Source organism: Cygnus olor, chromosome 15, assembly GCF_009769625.2.
Source record: "Cygnus olor isolate bCygOlo1 chromosome 15, bCygOlo1.pri.v2, whole genome shotgun sequence".
Taxonomy (NCBI): domain Eukaryota; kingdom Metazoa; phylum Chordata; class Aves; order Anseriformes; family Anatidae; genus Cygnus; species Cygnus olor.
Genome location: NC_049183.1, coordinates 303,969 through 327,742, shown reverse-complemented (window position 1 = coordinate 327,742; position 23,774 = coordinate 303,969). Strand labels below are relative to the sequence as shown.

The following is a 23,774-nucleotide window of genomic DNA, read 5'->3' as shown; positions in this document are numbered from 1 at the left end:
CTCAAAAAGGAAAGAAGAGAAACGGCTGTTAGCACGCAGCAGTTGGCATGTGGGCCCCAAGGACCCAATCTCACAGAAACAGCAAGTCAGTCGCGCACTGGCAGCACCGCGCCTGCAGAGAACAGCAAATATGCAGAGCCCCAAACGCAACACGCCCTCTGCCAGCACCCGCTTCTCCTGAAAACCCCTCTCCAATTTTTATTTAGCACTGCTTTTCTGCTTATTTACTCAAGATGACACAGCCATGCTAGCGAAACCAAACCAAACCGCATGCACAGCTCGCGTGCACTGCTGCTGAACCGAGCTGATGGGGAATGTTTCCACCTTGTGCCCCTTAATAGCTTTACACTTCTTTTATTTGTTGAAGTAGAAAGAAACTCAAGAGCCCGGTATATTTATTAATAAAACCCAAGCTGGTCAGGAAACTACTATCATGTCTAATCCCAGAGTCTCTCATTGCCAGCCAAGCACCAAGGCGTACTCAGAAATAACACAAGCGGGCGCCAGCGGCCGACAACTGCCGGTCTGCTGAAACCCGCACCAGCAGCACAGAGCTCCGGCTTCATCTCAAAAGGCAAACTGGGTCAATTCCACATTGTCAACTTCACATTTCAATCCCAGTCAATTAGTCTGAGTCACTGATTTTTTTTCCCATGTCTTTCATTCAATGCATTTACAACTATTCAAGTTAAACAGACTAAAATGGTTGGTATAACCTCAAGATAAGGCTACTTGGAGTACGGTTTCATGGTTGCATACGGTTGTGCCTAATTGCAATGTAAAAATACAATTTACTTATTTTAAACAAAAAGATCATCAGGAGCAGGTTTTATTCTGAAAATCCTAGAATTCTGAAAAAAAACTTTTTAGCTTGAAAAAAAAAGCTAATTTGCTTAACAAAAACGTGTAGTGTAGGAATTTACAGTAAAAAATACCAAACTATAAATACCAAGCTACATGCAGTACGCTTTTGTTAGTCTTGAAACTAAGCTAAAACCACCAAAAAACTGTATTTTGCATTGGGTTACCATTTCACATGTTGGGTTACCAATTCACATCCATGATGAAAGAATGAAAACAAAGTAAAATAAAAAGCAAAACATCCCCCAGCTAACTCAACCAATTCCCAACCGAGACCAGCAAACTGCCGGTAAGACACCTTACTTTGCCTGACTGATCTGGAATAATAACATTTACTAACATATCTCAAGGATTTTAAACAAACATGAGAGGTCTCAAGAGTCTGTCCTATGACAACACATACCTAAAACCACCATAAAAAAAAAAAAAAAGAGGGATTTTCTTAAGGTCACTGAGCAAATTAATGGAAGCACTCCAAGGGCCCCATTTCACCCAGCTTCCCACTGTGACCTCTACCACCAGCAAGCTAAAATTCATAAATAAAAAGTCAGTCTCTGCAGATCACTAGCAGCTACAACAGTTCACGGACATGAATTGTTCAGATATTGCTTGTTTTGATATATAAATAACACTCAGTAATCTACTCCCAAGAGAGGAAATAACCATCAACGCTTTTTGTAACTGTTTTTCACATTATTTTATGCATCCTTTTTTCTTCAGCAGGTTATTAATACATACTGCTTCTGGCATATATACAAAGGATGTTTATTATGAGAGAAATGTTTTACTGGCTAACAATAGCATATCTATTAAGAAATCTAAATATAAATGCCAAAAGGAAATTTATTGGCCATTTGAATACTTTATTTACTCACTCAAGGTTTAGCACTGAGAATTCAAACAAGGCTAACAAGACTCAGACACCCTCACGCTAACCGAAGAAGCAGCAGTATCAGCATATACTTATCCACAAAAATAAGGAAACTAAATAAAGCATTTTTTCTCCCTGAATTAACAACTGATAAGGTTGTTAGTAAGGTTGTGTTACTTTGTCAACACAAGTCTCTTGTGTATATTAAGATCCGGGCAAGCATAAGATCAGCTTTGCTCTACTAATTCTAAGCAACCTCAACACTCCACCAACTTGCAAAGTGGTGAAGTCCAGCGTAGTAACAACTGCATTTATTTATCGCCTCTAGCAAAAATATTAAAGAATAACTCACATATTGATACTGGAGGATATGCAGATCCAATTTCTCCGTAACAGTAAAATTAATGGAACTGTTACAAATTTGCATCACAGATAAAAGAATGCCAGCAAGTGACGAACATATGCAAGCAGCATAATTTATTATTCAAATGAGTTTTCTGTTCTTTCCTCCTAACTCATCTGTATCCGTAAGACATTCAGGTAAAAATTATCCTTCTGTAGTATACTTGGGCAGTCACTTTATCCCAATATTTGATTTTGCAGCGGATTTAAAATTGTCTCACATAACACCTCCAACAGCATCTCTCCCATCCGAGTTATTCTTAGATCCTCTTGTGCAGCCAGAAACACATCAACCTCGGTTATACACAAAGCAAATAATGGTGCCTTGACTTTCAGTCATCCATCCACTTTCAAAGTACAGAAAAATCACCTGTTTAGTAACAGCTCTTCTCCTTCATCTGAAGGGACAGAATTTAAAATAAATATGCATATGTACATATATTTTTGAAAGTTAAAATGCTGCCCTGTTGCTTGTAACTACTATTAGAAAAGCACAGCCCATACGGTGGCTTTACGCTGTGTACAAGTCACTGACAGAGGCAAGCTACAAGAGCGAAGTAGCGTGGGATGTTAAAAAAAAAAACAAAAAACACTAATGTACCGCTAATTAAGATTATAGGCAGAACCGAGTATGGCACTGAATGTCATATTTCTACAACTGCTGCTAGTGACCAACCCAAGCTCCATTTACTAAACCTAGAACAAAAAAAAAAAAAAAAAAAAAAAAACTGCCTAAACCCAAACAAGAACAATCATCACTGTTCCATCTTTATCGCAGGCTTCATTTCAATTGCATTGCACAGAGGCAAAGTGACAGAAAATACGGTGCTGGCAGCCAATGTCACCTTTTCGGGCAGACACCAGCCCAGTTACACAAACAGGAGATATGGAGGAAAACACGTTTGTGCCAGCTCTGGCAGACAGGAAAACCAACATGTCTCTCTTGTACAAAGCCACTCACACCTCTTACTGGTTCTTTGCTTTCCTTCCAGCAGGACAATTTTCTTGTTTTCTAAACTTTGCCACTTCTGCAGCATTCAGGTAAGTTTTAAAGGCCGTTCTCAACATATAGGATGTGCCTGGGCTAATTCTTTAGGCACTGAGGATTTGAATACAATCAATGCTAGATCATCTTGTACAGTAAAATTGATCTTTGAAAGCAAATTAATCAATTCATACGGAACGCAGAGAATTCAGTGTTCCTACAGAAGGAAGGCAGGCGCTGGGCATTGCAAAAGGGAAGGTCACAGTGCCTAACCACAGGGCCCAGCCTTTGCTAAATCTCAAGTCCAATAATCACCACCAGTTAAGGTCCAGCACAGTGCTTTACAAAGATCCAAATGTCAAGAGATTGAACAGAAGCAGCAAAGCCCATGAGCGGACGTTATGAAGAACAGAATGATCACACTGGAGACAAACCCAGGGGACGGACAGCCAGCCTGCCGTGCCCGGGAGTTCCCCCAGTTGGGAGCTCGGTTCCAAAGGGCAGCGAGCTGGGCAAGATCGAGCCTCCCTCCTACCGCATCCAGCTGTGCGGACAACTCACTGACAGGCGAACAGGGAACAGAGCATTCCCTCTGTTCCTAATGCCCAAGATTATCTGGGGACCAGAACTACTACACAGGGTGTCAGTGGCCTTCAGCTGACCAAATGATTGTTACAGTTCCTTCCTACATGTGCATGTGAGCGTTGTTTTTTTAATAGATGTGGGGGTTTTTGTTGTTTTTTTGTTTGTTCTGTTTTTTAAGATAATGGAAGCATATCCTCTTGCCATGCATGACTGAGTTCACTATTAATGCAATTACTGGGTTACAAGAATCTTAAATTAGATGTTTCCACAGTACAAAGCACACTGAAAATTTCATCGTGATTGCTGCTGATCTATCTGGACTCAGCAGTTCAGCTGAATTATAAACCTTGACAGGGTGCAGGTCTAATGAATATCACACTGAGCCGAGGCCCCCTTTTGTATTATCGCATCCACTTTCCCCCCCTTTATATGTCACAGGCAGGAGAGAAGTTATAAAAAGGCAACAGACTCAAAAAATTAACTCAGCCAAAAATGAATCCATCATCTACACCTTCATACGTTAAAGCTTTATTCAGCAATCAGAAGTTGTCAAGCCAGAAGTCTGGTTGTAAAACTAAAACGTGAACAGCTCACCACTGTTCGCATATAGGAAAACCGTACTCCTGAAGAACAAAGTTGTATTCTGGGCCCAAGGGTAAAGGGAATCCTGCAAAGGGGACAGGGAAGACTGAAGCAGAACAGGGCGCACGAGTAACTGACTGAAAGGCAGCCGGTACAGATCCCTTCCTCCCACGAGGAGTTGAAGCCCGTCTCTGTCACAACCCCTGGCACCTCCGAGCAGGGCAGCGAGTGCAGCGTGTTTGGGTGTTGGGATCCAAACAGAGCTGCAAATGCACAACTCCACAGCCAGGGGCACATACCGTACCCTACCTGCTTCCCAGCGAGACAGAGGCAAAACCACCTCGGCAGGGGCCAGGCTGGACATCGGACCCCTGCCCCAGGGGGATGAACCCGGCTCAACGCAGGCTCCTCGAAGCCACCCCGTCGCCCATCCCGCCGCCCGGCTGTTTAACCGGCTCACTGCAGACCATCACAAAGCGCAGCCCCTTCCCGAGAGCCTGAAGCGCTCAGGGCGCTCGGGTTGGCACCCCGATGAGGAAGGGGAAGCCGCGAGCTTGACACAAAGGGCTTTCGGAAGGACCTTCCTGGGGCAGCGCGGGCACAGAATAGCTCAGCGCCTCAGCCACGCACCGCCGGGCGCTGCCCCGGGCAGCTCAGGGTAACGGGCAGAGGCAGGAGGGGGAGCAGCGCAGAACAGGCGGCTTTTGTTACTTCCGAGCTCCCGCTCCGCAGGTACCAGCGCCACGCGGCCAGCTCCCCCGCTGGAGGCACCCCCGACACGCGGCTCAGCCTCGGGCTTGCTTTCTTCCCGCAGGAGCAGCCCCAGCCCCAGCCCCAGGGCACCGCCCCCGTACCGCGAACGGAGCGGAGCGCGCCGCGCGCTGCCCCCAGGCTCGCCCCACGTTACTCCCGCGGGTACCTCCCTACAGCCCCACACCCGGTACCCCCGCGGCACCGCCCGCCCGCCGCTCGCCGCGCCTTCCCGAGCCGCCGGAGCCCCGCGGGCGAACAAAGGAGCCGCGTAACACCGCCTCACCCCCCCCCGGCGGCCGGACAGCGGGCCGGGGCCGCGCGTTACGCTCCGCGCACGAATCGCGTCGAGCACTGGACCCAGCCCGGGACCGGGGCAGCCGCAGCCCCTCCACGGGCCGGGACGCGCGGGCACCGGGCCCAGCCCCACCGAGCGGCCGAGCCCCGCGGGGCTGCCCCTGCCCCCCGCCGCCTGCCCGCGCCCCGCTACCCCCGCGGGCCCAGCGCCCCCCGCTCCCCACACGGGCGCACCGGGCCCAGCATCCTCCTGCCGCCTTTGTCACCCGCGGACGAGGAGCCGCGCGGCGGGGCCCTGCCCGTGCTGCCCCCCCCCCTACCTGCGGCTGACCCCGGCCCGCGGCCCCCACGGCGGCGACAACGGTGGCTCCGCCTCCCCCGGCCCGGCCCGGCCCGGCCCCGCCGCCCGCGCGTGCGCCCCCTGCCGCCCGGAGGCCGCCGATTGGCCGCAGCGCCCAGCACCGCCCGCTCCCCCATTGGCTCGCCGCTCTTGTTTGGGAAACCCACCCTCCTGATTGGTGGCGGCGTGGGGGGGCTTTGGCGCTGATTGGCTGGGTTCTGGGAAGCCCCGCCTCTTTTTTCCGCCGCGCGCAGCTCGCACCGCCGCCCTGCCGCCAGGGCCTGCCGGGGGGGGGGCGGTGCCTTTAAGGCCTTCGGTCGGCTCTCCCGGAAGCAGCGTGACGTACAGCGTGACGTAGCAGCCTGCCCGCGGCGCCTCGCGGGAGTGCTGGCTGACGGTGACGTCACCCCCCCGCTGCGGCCCGGGGGGCGCTGGGCGCTTCCGCTGCGCATGCTCGGGGCGGGGGCGCCTGAGGGAGCCCTGGGGGAGTCCTGAGGGAGCGGCCCGTGTTTGTGGAAACTTTATTTTTATTTCTTTTTTTTTGCCGAATAATAAAATCCGAGTGAACCGAACCGTTGCGTTGTCGTTCCTCGCGAGCGCTCACCGCCTCCACCTTGGGACCTGACGGGGGGCCGGGGCTCCGTGGGCGTGTCCCGGTACCGGGAGGCTGCGGGGCCTCTCGCCGGGGCGCCCCGGTGCCGGCAGGTATCCGTGCGGTAGAGCCCTGCAGAGCAAAACGTCCCGGGCCTTCCCCTAGTGCACGGGGCGGTGGTGCCTCAGGTGCAGTCAGGCCCCTGGCAGATGCCCTCGGCTCGGCAGCGTTGATCAGCTCTGCTCTAATTACTGCCGGGAGGCTGAGCGTAAATTGCTGAGCGTCGCTTTGAGGCCTTTCTAAGCCGCGGTAGTTGAATCGCCTCCGGATAACCTGGCTGATGTGAGCTTGTGATTCAAGGTTAACCTGATGCAAGGTTGCGATTTCTGAAACTAAGCGTGAGAATTTATTTGCAGCAGTTAGCCATGAAAGAGTTAAGTATATAAGATGAAATTTAAAAGCCCTCTAAAACTGAACGCAAAATCGGGTTGTTGCTCACTGCAGAAGCTAAAGGAAGGTGAGAGGGGGAAAAAAGCATGCCCAGGACAACAGTTGTTGTACCCATGGATCACAAACTACGGGCTGGACCATGAAGATGGTAAGAAGGCTTAGCCGATTCCACGTTATAACTGTGTGAACACTGAGCAGCTTAAAGCAAGCAATACAATTGTTCTCATCCAGAACAACAAACCAAAGCTCAGGTAAAATCTTTCAGCTGAGAGAAGCACGTTAAAAATATTGGTCCTAGTCGTTAATCCTTTCAATGTATGGGTATTGCATAAATCATGTTGTACACACCACTCACCACTAAAAGATGCCTTGCTGTGAATTCCACCTATGGGCTGACCAATTTGGGAGAGTTTCAGGTGTAGGATGGACTGCAGAAGTGAGCCTGAAAATTGCGTGTGATGACGTTAAAGTACAGAAAACACTGTAAGAGCACCCTATGTATCAAACACTTAGGAAGCAAAGCAGATTTTGTGCTAGAATTATGATGTTGTCGAACTGCATTATTTATTTATTTATTTATTTATTACAAACAAATTGTACCCTATAAAGCAGCCCCAGCAGCACAGCAGTGGCACTCTGGGAGAGTGGGAGCTTTGGAGTCGTGGTTTCGTGTTATGTACCGGGTGTGCAAAATAGCAAGAGTATGTGGTAAGGCATTGACCCAAAACCAAGTTTTTGAGGAAATAATTTATTTTGCTTTTATATAAACTGAAAGTAGATAACATAATTATTTTCATTTGTTTAAATTGATTTTATGGTATAGTAACTCAGAGGAACAGAATAGTAGTTATACTTCAACCATCTTGAACTGACTTATTGTCACGAGTTAACAGGTGATAATTACTCCTGTTACATAACCTGATTATCTTTCACTTTAAAATACTCTTTGTGGAAGCCTACATAAACTTACCAGACTAATTTTTTTTTTTGACAATTTCAACTGCTTACGTAGTTGTACTGAGATGAAAAAGGAACCTGATTATTGTTGCTTATGAGAGAATTATTCCATGATTTTTCAGTGCATTGCATTTTCTGCAGCATCTTAAGTCCTTATCATTGAACACTTTCTGACATTAGGATTTCAGTTCACAGAAATTTCTAATGTAAATAAGTTATTTATGTGTAGAGATAATTCCAGGAAATGTATTCCCTTAAACTGTTTTGGTTTCGTTGTTTTGAAAGAGGCCGTGATTTTCTTTTCCAGACCCAGAATTCCATCATACATATGCATGGTGACATTGTGCTCTTTCCATAAGCAGTGGTTTGCAAATACATGGCTATTCCATCTCCACATGTATTTTGGGAAGAAAAAGAAATTTCTCTTCCTAAATAATTAAAACAGGAAATTTCAAAAAACTTTTTATTATTTTTAACATCTGTACAAACAGCCAGTTTGGGTCAGACATAAATATATGTTTTAGCAACTATGAAAGGAAATATTCACCAAAAAAAATGTATACGTAAATTCTATAAATAATTCTCCAAGGTAGAGCTCGACATAAAACAACAGGATGAAATACAGGATTCCTTCCATGAAGGCATGCTCAGAAGTGTTGGCCTGAATTACTCAGACTGTAACAGTTAAGCCATATTAAATCTTCATGAGAAGACAAACCTTAAAAATAATGTCCTTTATTTTAAATAATCAGGTTAATGTAATCCATCCTATAAGTCAATTTGCAGTTGGTATTTTTTTATACCTGTTTTTTTTTTTGGGGGTGCCAGCAGACTGTTCTATTTCTGCATATCTTGATGTTTTCCTTAGGATACACAGAAATGAGTGAACATTGCTTTGAGCAAAATAGGAAGACCTAGTGCACATTCTCGTAGCTGGCCAGCATATGAAGGAGGACTCCCACCTAAGGTATTGCAAATATTAAGTTTTTATTCTGTTTTGTTTTGTGGGTTTTTTTTTGTTGGTATTAATGGATTCTTTATATCCCCATGGAAAAATACTGAGTATGGCATGCCAGTCATACTCTGTGGCATTTTATCTGTTCTGTCATGTGCATACCATGCTGTTGAATAACCTAACTGACTGCATTACTGACGCAGCAAGATCTTTTCCTTTACAAATGCTGAAGATATTGTATACTGTCACTTCCCACAGTTACTGGTCAGAATATGGGCTTGACCCCTGAAAATAAGATGAATTTTTTTCTTAAATTGCATCTGGACTCTTTTTTGCAAGTCACATGAAAACAGAATATTCTGTACTAGACAGTACTTAACTAATCTCTGTAGAAATAAAAAGGTTTTGGTGTTTTTTTTTTAAACTTGTTTATTCTTTCTTAAAACATTTATATATCCTTATTCAGTTACTCTTAGACTTGAACTAAACAGCATAACAAGATCTTCCTACACAAATGCTATGTTGCAAAGTTGTGCTTATGACTCTCTATGTAACCACGAATAATCACTTACTGTATGCAAAAAGTAAAGGAATTGGTAATACCCTAGCAGAGAAGTGATTTCTGCTATCACTGAGCAGCTCTGGGTGGCGGAGGGGCAGCTGAGTATTTGGAGAACAGTTACAAGGCAAGTTAAACTGTAACTTTTGTGATATGAGCCTGATGTTAGTTGTGAACATTTTTAATTTCCTTAGGAAAAAACTTAGCATTTTTTTAAATTAATTTAAAATTCCTTGCTGGGTAGAACATTGAGAATGTTTAAGCCAGCAAAACATCTACAGTTTTTTGTCTAGGAATTAAAGTAGAAATCGTTGTCATATTTTACATTAAACTGAAGTATTAATATGCAGTGGAGAGTATCCCGTGGTAGTTTCAGTGTCTCAGTGTTAATCTGCAGCAAAATTAAAAGCTAATAAACAGTCGCTCTGGAGCAGTATGCAGCTTTTACTGAGCCTAAGGGGAAGGGTTTGCCTGCTCCAGCAGCATTGTGAGGACCAATTGACCAGCAGAGGGCACAAGTCCCACTCCAAGGTTCCTGGGGTGCTGGTATCTACAAACTGGTGTCAGCTGCCGTAAGGAGAACTAGAAAGAGAGGAATTCCTGCAGGTTGAAAGGTTCAGAATTAGAAATGACTTCCTGAATTAAGAAAACCCAACAACTTCAGTGCAGTATTATAGCATGCAGAAGACCCCTGTCTTGCACAAGGCCAGCTGACATTAATGCCAGTCACCACCATGAGCATTAGCTGGAGGCCTCCAACCAGCCCATGAGAATAATCTTGAGTGAAACATGCTGCAGCATGACAAAGGTGTGGATGGCGGGTCTAATAAGGATAAGAATAGAAAAGGTAACCCTTTGCCAGGATGGGTGACCAGCTAGAGGTCTTCTGTTAGCCAGGAAAGAAAAGTGCCAGAAGTGCCAGTCCCTGCTTTTAAACTTTTCTGAAGAATAGTAAGGGTGATAATGGGCAGGTGTTCTCCATAAATGAGAGGGAGATGGATTTAAGCTTTCTTTTTCCCCAGTTAGCTCTGTAATGTACCTGAGGCTTACTCAGGCCTCTCTCTCTTTGCATGTTTGAAAACGATCAGAGTGTATCACCTCAGGCTGGCAGGGGAAGGAACAAGAAAAAGAAGTGCTTGTCAGGCTATGCTACTACAGCTTAGACCATCTCCTGATGTTGTCACACATTTCAACAGGAAGAGTGACAAAACTGGAACCACATCAAGCCATACCTGAAAGTTGCTGGAGATGAATGAGCAACTACTCAAAAGGGAATATGCAGGGCATTTTGTATTAATTCATACCAGAAATACTAAAGAGGAAATAAATTTGAGACTCTGAAACAAACAGAGGTTCTGCTCTGTAAGGTCTCAGTAGATTAACTTCAGTTTTCCTGCTTACTGAGCCTTAATGCTGCGTGCGCTCAAGACTTGTAAATCTTTTAAGGTGCTTTACCATTTTCGTGAGGGACTTGCAAACTCACAAACTCTCTTTTGATCACAAAAAATGTACCTGTCTGGACATAAAGGCTATATTTCAATAGGAATAATATATATATTGCTTCAATTCTTGATTTAATAATAACTGATCTATTCTAGCTGGTTACAGAATTTTGACCAGAGTTGGGAAAAGTCAGGAGTGTGGACAGTTCTGTGGACAGTTCTCACAGCACCTGTCCATGTCCAGGGAGCTAAGGACAATTTCTGAGGGTGCCTAATATATCTTGAAAAAGGATATCTATCTATCTATCTATATATACACACATATAAAGATACTTTAAGGATACAAGAAAAGCACATCATGAAGTTATTAATCTGTCAACTCTCTTCTTTCCAAGCAGCTTCAAGTTTTCATTGTTTACACGTTTCATTACATTTTCCCTAAAAAAAAAAAATCAGAACTTTTCCTACCATTTTTCTTATTATTTTTTGTGGTTAAGAAGGTTTAAATGCAGCAATATATGCCCATTTAATTTATTGGATAATTTCATTATATTCCATTTTTTCTATACTGTTATCTTACTCACTTCTACATTACAAACAGGCATTGGAGATTAAACTAAGGAAGATACACACAATTTCTGGCCTGTTTGGTAATATGATATTTACATCACTGTTGTAACTGGCTAACTCATTATCATGAGCTTCAGCTGTTTACATCAGATCTTAATTTTATCATTTTCTTTAACTATGGCTGTGCTGATTAACAATGTAAGGCATGTCTCCTTTGGGAGAAAGAGAATGTCATTGCATCCGCTGTTAGCGTGAATCTATCTCAAGAAGTGTTTTATTTGAGGGGTAATACACATTCTAGCTGTACTTTGGAGCTACATGTTTTTATTAGATTCAGTATCTTGATTTCCACATCCATGGTCCTGTCCTTATTTGCTTGGCTTTATACTTGGAAGTTAAGAAGAACATACGTTTAATCCTAGAGAATTCTAATGTAACTGAAAAGATGGATTATGGCTAAAGTGAATTGATCTCTTTTTCTATCACAGTTTATATATGCAGTTTAAATCTGCCCATAAAGAAGATGGAGGAGGTGAAAACAGTGGTTTATAATCTAACTCAGAGGGTGTTTGTTCAGGAAAGAACACAGCCAGAACTGAAGAATACCTACACCCAGAGAGGGGTCCCTACCAGAATAACAGGTGACTACACAATGAGCCAAAGCACACTAAATAGTGGCAATCAATGGCTCACTTCTGAGCCAAACTAAAATGCTAGCATGGGCACATACTTTACCAATTTGATCATTCCTGCTAAGAGTAATCCCCCTGAGTTTTGTAGGGCACCTTTGCATAAACAAGCGGGGATCAGGATAGATTTTCTCTTTTTGCAGTAAGGTATCCTAATCACGAGCTCAACTGTTGCTGGCATATCTTTCTGTCCCTGAATAAGAAAATCTAATTCTTCTCACAATTTTAACAGAAAGGGTAAAGGCAACAGTTGCTTAAAACCTCTTTAGGGCTGGCAATGAGATTATCCTTTTCATAGGTGAGTTAAGTAGGTTAAGTATCTTCAAAGACTCTAAACTGTCTCTCTCATATCCTGAAAGCTATTAACACATTGGAACTGTCTGCTCCCCGCAGGCTTAGGTCAAAGTGGCTAAATGCTACACCTCTCTGCCTCTCTTAATCATATCCACTTGGCAAAAACAGGGAGTCCCCCGTCAGTACCTCGGCTCTTGTGAATCCCTAACTTTTTCTTTTTACTATAGAGGAAGCTCAGACCCTTCAGACAGAGAACCAACCACCATAATGCCTAGTTATAGATCAGTATTCTTAATTCCTGCAAACGGTATAAGCAGTTATTCATCAGCTGATCTTAGCTGTCATTCTTATTCCAAAAGGTCAAGAAGTCATCCAAGACTCAGGATATAAGCACTAGTAAAAACAGCAAAGTATTCTCAAGCTGAGTATAGCATATGTAAGGAATTCTTCAGTTTTGCCACTGACATGTTTCAAGTCCTGAACAGTAGTGTTTACTTTTTGCTTTATGTCACTCCACCTCATGTTAGAGTACATTATTACAATGATTTTGCTTTTCATCATGTCACCTAAAACATAATGAAACAAAGGCTGCTTTGCAAAAGTAGCAATTATACACTAAAAAGCTGAATTTAAATAGAACTTTAAATAAGGAGGGGCCAGATTTGACTAGATTCTTTCAGAGAAAATACTTTTTAAACAGAAAATAACAAAGGAGAATGAACTTAGCTGGTACCTTTGATCTAGCTTATTTCTGTTTTTATATTGCTGGGCATCAAGCTGATGAGATGTTTCTGCTTTTCCCTTACCATCATTACTGAAATACAGGGTTCGAAATACAGCTTTTCTAGAGTGAAGTAGGGAGAAAAAGTCTGTAAACCCTCACAAAACACACACACACACTTTCCAGATAAAATTTACTTGTAGGCTTCACCCTTTATTCCTTCCTGGCAATTTTAATTTCAATTTTTGATCTTTCTTGAACAAAAAACATTAAAATACAAAAAGGATAAATATAGTAATTTTTAAAAATGCAGAAATTACTAATAAGTGCTATGCATTGAAAAGATAAACAATGATACTGGAAAAATTTGGCAACGTGTAGATCAGCATCAGACACCAATACTCATTTTGCTAAGTGTTCTGGCCAGCAACTGAAACTTTTAAGTATCGAAACTAGATATTAGAAACTTGTATAATAATTTTCTTTCACCTCCTTCTAGGGAGAAAAGGTAGACTATTTGGTTCAACTAGAAAAAATGCAGAATACTTCATAACTGAGAGCCTATCAAAGAGAAATATTTAAAAACAGTATTTCAATTCTTGTTTGTTAAACTAGAAAGATTACTATTTTGAGGAACTCATAGCATCAAAGTAGAAAAGCATAAGAATGAATGATGCTGCCATGGAACCCCTAAGGATATTTTTTATTCAAAGATATTATAAATATAAATATTATAAATATTTTATTTAAAGAATAATTAATTTCATCCCTCAGTCCAGCATTTTGGTATTCAAGCCAGTACAGTTGTTTTTTTTTTCTTCTGCTGCAAGCCATATTGTTAAGCATATAGGTATACACACATTACTCCTAAATATACACAATTTCAGAAGTGAGAAGAGTCATATGAGAATTAACTAACACAATATATTTAATTTCAGAGTTCTCATTTTGCAGTACGGAAGAGAATCCAGGTGAATGGGCAGTGTACAGTGTCCATTACAAATAATGGCCCTGATGGAGCAGCACAACCTCTGACAACAATGTGAGTCCATCTAAGGACTGCGTGCCCAGCAAGGCAGGATATGAAGTCATGGAGCATTGTTTTTAGGCAACTTTGCAATTCTGTTTACATAGAAGTTGTTTTCTCATACCTTTTTGCTAATCTTTTTTTTTTTTCCTCATTTTTCTTGTACTCTTTTACTCTGTGGTAGGAACTCAAAAGAGGCTTTATAACCACATGTGCTCCCATGAAATTTGAGTTTGTATGCTATAAGACCCAAACAAAACAAACACTAGATGGTTGTGTGTGTTTTTTTTTTCATTTAAGTGAAGTGCTCTATTCTAAGATGTGGCACCCCACCCATGGGCTGTATACGTAAGGAGGTTTTAAATTGACAGGAGAGTTAACATTCTTCCAAACCTCAGTCTGGAGCATATATAATTACGCTAAGTCATTGTTAGAAGCTATTTTAAAAGGAAATGTTGCCTACCCTCTGAGTTTTTTTGATACGTATATTTTTTAGGCACATCAGCTTTGATACAGTCTCTTTAAGAGTACAACATTATTATCGTGATAGAATAAGCAGCGCTAGCCCACTTCAAAGCACTAAAAATAAGACAATGACCTGGCTCTTCTACGTTTTTGTTCTCTTCACCTTGCTTTGTATGGAGCTTCAGTTGTTCTGTGTCTCATTATTTAAATTTGTAAAATTGAGCTGCCACCATTTAAACCTACACAGCGGTTGCAGGGATTTAAATAAAGAAAATTACTTCTTTAAACTGTTGATTTTCAGGTACTAGATAGCTACTAGATAGCTATTGGGTTTTTTGGTTGGTTGGTTTTGGTGTTCTATTTCTTTTTTCTTTTTTTTTTTAGTTCCCTTTTTTGTTGTTGCTGTTTAGTTTTTGTTTTTACACATTTTTCTTTATGTTTTAGAGATAATAGGAATTTACTGGTTTAACTGAGAACAGAACCGGTTTAACTGAGAACAGAACCTAACCTGTAGTAAATACTGTATATGCTTTATTTGTATGTTCTCACGACTAAAGTTTTTCTGCCTGTCAGTTGAAATATTTTAGTATTGAACTTACTGCCATTCCTTCCCCTTCTCAAAGGCTCTCCCAAATTATTTTAACAAATATTTTCATGAATAAATAATGAATATATATTTTCTTCTTGAAGAGAAAAAATGATTGTGTTGATTAGATTTTATTTTTACTAAAAACATTTTACCAATTTCAAATGTGCATTGTCCCATCTAACTGCAAGTCAATCAGTTTTAAGTAAACCTTTTCCCTAAGTAGACTATCCTGTCTTGATTGCTGGTGCCTACTCTTGAATCAGTTTTTTTTTTCCCTGCAGACAGAGGCCCCTCACAAGGGTTCTGCTAACAGAACAGGAAGTCCCTTATCTTCTAAATTTGTGTGACTCCAAATTTAATTATATGCTTCAAGCAGATAGGAAATATGCCTTGCTCAAATAAATTACTTGGGCTGGTACAAGAAATTTCAGGAGCTATGGCATACAAGTCAGATTGAGATAAAACATCAAAGAACAGGAAAAAAAAAAAAGAAACAAGCAGCTTACCAGTAAGTAGTCCCACTTCTTGTTTTGATGGTGACCCTTCCTGAAGGGATCATATTGCCTGGTGTTTTCACATGGTTTCCTAAGTCCAGTATTTCAAGTAAAATTAGGGCTCTTGCAGCTCCTCCTCTTCCTTTCAGCCTGCAGTCATAATGATCATAAAGGCACCCACCTAATACCAGTTCTCCCAGTTGTGGGGTAGTCAGCTAGTTACACAGATTACAGAAAAATGAAGGGGGTTGGGGGGATACAATATATGTGTTACGATTAAAAATATTTCTTTCTTTATATGAAAGCAGTTGTTTAATGCTTGTATTATTTCTGGCCAAAGGAAGATGCATTCCCTTCCCTAGGATCAGGGATGATATCATTACAGATAATTAACCACTTTGCTTTACATTTTAAGTCTACTTCATTGCATGCAGAAAGCAAAACATGTTTCCACACATCCATAGGCAAACTATTCACTGCTTCAACATAAATTCATAAATAAAAAACACTACCTTACTGAAAGTGAGAAAATGACCTTTTAGCATCTCAACACACAGTTATTTGAGAACATCTATATGTTTGAAACAGTGATGTACAGTATTGACTTTTTTTTTTAAATAAATACAGGTATTTTCTTTGGTGGCTATCAGAAAAATCAAAACAAAAACTCAGTAAGGTATTCTACAGAATAAACATGAATTAGAATTGCTATGTAATTAAGTTGGGGTACGTCTCCCCTTGACCCTCCAATTTAAATAAGACTTGGAATCAAGCAAAGATTATCTGTTCCTGGCAAATCCTTCCTAGGGATTACATGGAGCATAAACTAATAAGGGTTTAGCTTTTCTTCTTCTTTAGCTTTTCTTCTTTCTGAGAGAGGAAATAAGTAGAGTAACACTAAAACATTAATGTGGCGTTAAAGAATTCCAAACAGAACTAGAAAATTAAAAAGGTTAGGATTCTCACAGCAATATCAAATCAGCATTGAGGTTAAGAAACGCAGTCTTGCAGATCACACAAAATTCAGAGTACTCCCTGTATACAGCACTGTTCTGCTCTATAAAGTAAAAGCATCAAGAAATTCTATATTTTAAATGATAATCTGCAAACAAAAAATGATGCCAACAATATTCAGCACCACAATATCCTATTTTGGGGTGTCATAGTCACAAAGGAAATCTAGACAAAATTTCTACTTGTTCAACAGAGTTTGACAAAATATCTGCATTAAAATAATTGAAACAATAATTAACACAATTAGAATGTGCTAAGTTTTATGGCTGTTTATTTCTTTAGGCTTTGAAGGACTAATCAGTGAAAGCAACAGCATAAATCATAAATGAGGAAGTTACTGAAGGAAGTCTTAGAGGAATGAACTACTTTGTTACCAAGCTCCTTCTGACTGCTCGATATCACCTATGACTTGATGCTATATATGCTTTAGGATCAGTGCTTTAAAGAAGTAAATCCATTTAGCAAGATTCACACCTTTAATCCCTTGCTCCCTTGTTTTCTCGTGCTGTCTTGCGCGTCCTGACACCAGTTAGCAAGGCCTATTACACTCAGTATAGCACAGTCCCTTATAGCAAATGCAAAGAGAATGACAGTTCCATCACTACTAGTACACATGGGGTAGTTCTATGGCATTTGATGTATTAATTAATTTAATGATAGCATCTCAATACGAAGTTAAAACTTTTTCTCCTTTCTACATAAGATTTTTCATACATGCCATTTTAAAGCATACAGTCTCTCTGTGGGCTTAGGATGATATGAGCTTTAAGATTACAGGACCTGTAGACAAGAGTTTTTCTTGCTTGCTTTCTACTAAATTTAGTAAATACAGCATTGCAATTAGGAATTTGTTTTATTGTAAACTAAGGAAGTAAGTCAAGTATTTGGTTCAGGTCATATTCCTTGTATTAAAATGAAAACAAAAACAATAACCAAGGCTTAAGATTGCCAAAACCACTGGTGTCTTATTTTTCAGTTTGGGCAATGGAAATTAAATTATGCAACACATCTACATCTCTTTGAAGGTTCAGTGAACTCTGTAAGAGCTAGATATCATCATCTTGCTTGAGCACTGTTGTATTTACAGGGTACTGGGACTCCACTGCAGCTGCAACCTTCAGACTCAGCTGTTCTCTTAGCATTTTCTGACAGTGAGCCTGTAAGAAGTCTCCTGCTCACAAATGTCTTGAACATGTCTTATCTTGCTCATAACTGGTCACTTTTAAGGGAATATGCAGCCTATAGAATCATAAACTCTTTCTTAGTTTTAGGAAGAAAAGTATTCTTAATCCAGTAATTGACACTACAAAGAAGCATAAGCTAAAGTCTTTATAATTACAGGATACATAAGTTGTTCTAAATTGTTCACATTATAAAGTACCCATGGCATTTGTTGCTGTGCAAATACAGTGGCAAACAGGCCTTCATAGATAACTTGCATAATATGTTTGTCAGCACGACCCAGATTTGAGAATGTATTTAAACTTGTACTTTCTACTGAGATTAGAGTCCTAGCTTCTCCCTGGGAAATCAAAATAGCAACTAGTGGCTAAATAGCAGCTAAGCAGACATTTTACTGAATGCTGACCTGCACGTTGGGCACTTCCACTCTATGCATAATCCTCAGCAAATGGCTGTTACAACTCTTGGCTAATGCAGAAGAATCTGATTTACTTGAGGTGTAGAAAATCATGGTCATGGAGCTGGCGGTTCTCTGTTTCATTTACTCCTTGTTCCACCCACACTGAAAAGGCAGTAAAGGTAGGAAACAATCCAATGGGAAAGAAGAAATCCAAGTCTGTTTGACAAGTGACACTTGAATATATCAACACTATTGAGCTGCGTTGCCTTTTTGAACCCATGTGTCTTAACATCCCAGTTTTCTAGTTTTCACTTCTTTCCTACTTGTAAGAAGTTCTCTGGCTATTCCCAGTAACCCTCATCCCTCCTCAGTACTTCCATTTTTCTTGTCTCCTAGTCATACATTCAGTAACTTCCCAGTTCCCAAAGGAGTCTGGATAGCATTTAAACAGGTTAAAGATAGCTCTTCGGATGATTAGTCTGGAGCAGACATGGGCTACTTTGTCCTCACCTTTCCTTTGATGGACACACAACTTAGGTTTTTTATCCTCTCCCAAGTGTCCAATTGCCATAAAATTATTGACAGATGAGAAAGCAGACATCATGAACAGAAAGATCATAATCCTAGTGGGGTGTTACACCACTGACAGGATGGAGAATAATATAATAAAAGATGGAAGAATAAATAGATGAGACAAAAATCTGCACTTCATTTTTAAGCAATTGACAGCATTTAATGAGACGGAATGAAGAACCAGTAGGGTTGCACAAAATGATAATAGGTATATTTGTCTCAGCCCTCTCAGCGGAATAGTCTACATAGTCTCTGTTAGTCTAAAGTCTACCTTCATCTTTAGTACTGCTTACAGTTCTGCAGTTTCCCCACATCTCAGTAAAAATATAACAGAACTGGAAGAATATTTGGATAAGAACAAATGCATGGAAATGGAATTTCAGAACAGTGAATTAAAATGGCAGGAAAGTAGTTCTTTATGAAAAGAACATTGCTTCTATTTATGACAAAGCAGTTTAGATAATAAAAGTACACAAGCAAAGTCTCATCTTTCCTTGAATTCAGTACGTATTATTCCTCCTGTGCATTTGCATAGCTTAGTTGGTGATACATACAAAAATAATTATCAATTAATTTGTTATTGCAGTAGAACAGACGTACTGCCTTCCCTGCCTGCAGGGCGTAGTTTCATGAAAACCTTTAGGCAAAAAGAAAATTGTTATTAGAGTCTCTTTCCCTGCAAGGTGGAACTGCCAGTTTGAAGCTACCTGCTATCAGATCACAATTCATAGAAACACGTAAGTGGTCAGGGACTTCTGCAAGTCTGCAGCATTACTTTCTGCTCAAGGCAGGCTCCATGAAAGCACATTGCTTCAGACCATGTCTAGTCCAGTTATGAATATTTTAAAGGACAGAGTTACCACAGCCTCTCTGGGTAAGCTGTTCTGGTATTTGACCACCCTTTTATATACATACATATATATACACACATATATAAAAGGAATATATATTCCCCTATACTGAATTTCCCACGTTGGAACTTGTGCCCATTTGCCTCTTGTGCACCTCTGGGAAGCACCAAGCTCTACACCCTCCTTCTCTACTCCCTCCCATTAGGTAGCTAATTAGACAACAATACAAACTCCCCGCACCACCACCATCATCTTTAATGCTGAGCAAACCCAGTTCTGTCAGGTTCTCCTTGGCACATTGTGAACTGCAGCCCCCAAGCAGTTTGGCGACCTTCACGAGCCTTGCTTTAGTATGTCAACATCCGTTTTCTACTAGGGGTCCAAAGCTACAGACAGCACTCCAGATGTAGTCTCACAGAAGCCAAATTGAGGGGAAGAATCATTTTCCTCCAAAGCCACTGGCTATACTCAGCCCAGTACGCAGCTGGACACGCTTGCTGCAGGGGTACACTGTTGACTCATGTTCAACTTGTCCACCATGACCCCGAGATCCTCTTCTGCAAAGCTGCTCTCTAGACAGTTGCCAACCTGTCCTGTTGCATGGGGTTATGCCAGCCCACATACAGGGCTCTGCATTTGCTGAGCTTCATGAGGTCCCTGATAGCTCATTTTTCCAGTCTGACTAGGTCCATCTGAGTAGCAGCCCTGCCTTCCCATGTACCAACCACTCCCCCCAATTTGCTATCACCCACAAACTTGCTGAGAGTTCACTCTATCCCATCATCTCGCTCATTACAGCAGCCATTTCAAGAATCCATGTTGACGTAACCTCTATAAAAAGAGATCACAAGAAGGATGTTTGACTTGCTGTGCTACAGCCTTCTAATTTTGCTTTACAAGAAAAATGGAAGAATTGCATTGCTATCTCTTCTTATCTAGGTATAAAAATCAAAAGTAAGTTCCATGGGAAGCAGGCCCTGGGTCCCTTGGGTACACATGCTACAATGTAGAACTTGGCTTACAGCGCATAAGAAATCTTCAGAAAGGCACAGGTGACTGTTGAAACTTAAGAGCTAAGAAAGTCAGAAATTATTTACAGATTCCTTCCCCAGAATCTGCCAGTTCATGGCTTTGGTCAAAGACAGATGATATTTCTATATCATAAAACAGACATTCACATCACTATATACATAGCGCTCCAAGAACATACTTGCAATTTGTTATTTACCTGGGTGATTGTGTGCACAGGATGGACTTTGTGCTAGTAGCCATTACAGTTGAGAAGGAGAGGGTAGAATCTGGAACAGAACAAAACTGGCCCCCAAAAAAAGACTGATGAAAAATGAAAACTGTAGGAGTAATTTAGCTCCTCTGCACGCACTATAACTGCAAACCAGTTTCAAGAACATTTATGTAATAACAACCTTTCCAGCAACAGTCTGTTATGGGCAGCTGCACACTAGCACAACATTTCTACAGGAGGGACATGACAACATTGCTGCCAAAGGGCATGTCAAGGATGCTACAAACATGGTTCCCAAAATTCTCTCAGAACATATTATTCTTCTCATAGACTTACTATTACAAAAACAGTGCAAGTCATACCATAGGCTGGTATAGTCTTAAAGTTGGATTTTGTTCTGTATGCTAGAAGTAGTTTTGAGATAGTACCATGAAGTATGTTATTAAATACTATAAACTGGTTCTGTAGAATGTTTTCGGATCGTTTCACACAACCCTCTCTCTCCAGATTATGTTTTATAACTCTTACAGTTTATGGAACAACATCCCCAGCAGCATGAGACGAAGAAAACATTGGTAAACAGGAAGCGTTCGTTCTGAAAAGGAGCTACAGAGGATGGAAAGACATGAAAGACAAGGAAGCCAGCCAAACCTCTTAGATGTGGGAACAAAGCCACTGACTGTTTCCAAACAAATTCTGGAATAAGACTGTTCTTTTTATGAGGATGATTATAAACAAGACACCAAGGTGCAGTTCCCCAGCTCTACCACAACCCTCATGTAAGACTTTCACCAAATCACCCTGCTTCCTTTCCCATCTGTAACAATGGGAGAAATAACTTCTTCCACCATTCTTTACTAGTTGTTTGCTTAGCTCATTAATTCAGTGGGGTAGGAAATATGTCATGTACAGTAATTGCAACATGCTTAACACAGTAGAATTCTGATTTAGTAGGACTTGCCTTAGATACCTACACACCCTAGTACTCCTACAATCATCATCATTACTAGAGATCTTCATAATAGCTAAGTTCTGAGTACATAAACCAACCCTGGTCCAAGGTAGGAGGTCAATTTTTTTTTTTATTTTAATTTCTCAGTAAAAATAACTGCTCTTACTAAATAAAAAGTGTTAATGGAAGCAACTTCTTCTGTTACTTGAAAAATACAGCTTTGCAGCTGTTTGGTCAGTGGCAAACATACTATCACGTTTTTCTCAAAATCACCACCTTCACCTGCTCACAGGGGAACTGGATACCTTGCACTCATTCCTGTTTTAGACCATTCCAACACTTTGCATCAACATTTTAGAATAAATTGGTCCAAAATGTTACCATCTTGCTGCATATACAGACTACTATCCTCATTCTACACATAAGGAAACCGAATCATAGACCCAGAAACCAGGCTTTTACAACCAACTTAACAAGACCGCCCATAATATTTTCGTTCTGAGAGAACGTTCCTCAGTGCAACTATCTGTCTCAATTATATTAATCTATTCCTCAGATTTAAAAACAACTTAATTAAAGCTACCATTGAGCACATGCAACCTTGGTTGAGAAAGGATATTTGAAAAGCAAATGCTTCTCCCCGCCCTTGCACGGCTCCAATTCACAAAGTAAAAATTCACCAGTAAGAAAGAAAATGCCATTTCTTGCATACAACTTCTACCAGTTACCAAGTGCTTCAGAAAGAAGAAAGGGACACTAGAAAGAGTGAATATGACATTTCCTCTGTCCTATAAAATATTATTTTAAAACGTAAAGGGAATTTTGAGTCCCATTAACTAAATAAACAAACAATCGTAATCTGTAATAACTTCCAATCTGTTACTAGTATCTTTTCTTAGCTGTATACAATGGCAATTAACTGGACAACCTAACTCCCCTTGAATTGAAGTATTTAATTTTCAGATTTTTTGCCCTGATTTCACTAGATATTTTCCTTTTACTGCAGTTCTTATGAAACAGAAATCCTGATTTGCATTCCTTACTTCATATAGTTTGTCACCTCACATCTTTTTCTCTTTTCTCATGGAAACAGCTTTAGTCTGAGCATTTCAATCTCTTGTGATTTTTCAAGGGTTGTAAGATTACTTTCCTTCCTTCAGGGAAAATGCATTTCTAAATCACAGATGAAATTTTGGGAAGCATATGTAATGATAGAGCATGGGAAAAAGTACTCACACGCAAGCACTATCACCACCTCGTGACCTAAGAAATACATCAAATCAGCTGTAACTTCTTACGTGGTCTCTACAGAAAAAGAAAAATATTTCTTAAAAGTAACTAATTATATGATCTCTGGATAAATGCTGCAGAAGCTACTGGAACCTTGACAGCCCATTTCTGTGTCAATCCTGCTCTTGTTTTAGTAGAACATTTCCCAGGGCCACAGGATACCAAGAGGATGGTTCTCTTCACATACAAACTATTCAGTATGTACAGATACAAAGTATTACAGCAGTGTATTATTTATCTATTACTCTATGTATTATTTCTGCACATACCACCACACTTAAATGTTAATAGCATGAAATTTTGTGACAGTTGGATAACATGCATATGAGAATGAGAGAAGAATTAGCCAGCTTAGATGAAAAATCCACATAAGCTGTACTAAACCAACATCAGGTGCACCAGCACATTGATTGCATCAGGCAGTCTCCTGAAGAGCAAACATGACATTCAATTTGTGTTGCTCCCCTGGATATGGTTTTTATTGTCATATCCAGTGGTATGTTGGATGGGATACTGTTCAACTGGAAGTTTCACTATACTGATGTTGAACACTATTAAAACACTCTAATAGGTGTGACTTATTGACCGGAAGAGTCAGTAAACAAATAATGTATAAGTGACAATATAAAAATAGCGTAACAGTAATTAGCAGTGTGACTCCATGAGTAATAAGAAAATTGCTTTGACCCAGTTGATGGCAGTAGCAACAAAATCTTCAAATAAAAATAAATAAATAGAATCTATTCCAAACAGATGGATTATCTGCTATGACTCGTATATTAGCAAAACTTT

General features: G+C 40.8%; 1 protein-coding gene and 1 long non-coding RNA gene across 5 annotated transcripts in view; one reads left to right on the top strand and one right to left on the bottom strand.

Annotated features, from left to right (window-relative positions):
* The window catches only part of ZC3H7A (zinc finger CCCH-type containing 7A), a 28,635-nt gene extending 22,776 nt beyond the window's left edge, over positions 1-5,859 (bottom strand). The window contains exon 1 of one of the 3 annotated variants that reach the window (XM_040574563.1): positions 5,841-5,859. The gene's annotated coding sequence lies outside the window, so the exon portion shown is untranslated. Of the gene's footprint in view, positions 1-5,599; positions 5,618-5,653; positions 5,747-5,840 lie in introns of those variants that run through there. The other 2 variants (XM_040574564.1, XM_040574565.1) reach the window with 2 other exon arrangements.
* On the top strand, positions 6-22,545 carry LOC121078400. 2 transcript variants are annotated; one of them, XR_005824553.1, is made up of 5 exons: positions 6-5,018; positions 6,770-6,966; positions 8,541-8,639; positions 13,841-13,944; positions 21,271-22,545. It is a non-coding gene; the product is annotated as an uncharacterized LOC121078400 (long non-coding RNA). The 2 variants fall into 2 exon arrangements; XR_005824552.1 differs by lacking the exon at positions 21,271-22,545 and having other exon boundaries at positions 13,841-15,066.
* The last annotated feature ends 1,229 nt before the right edge of the window (positions 22,546-23,774 follow it).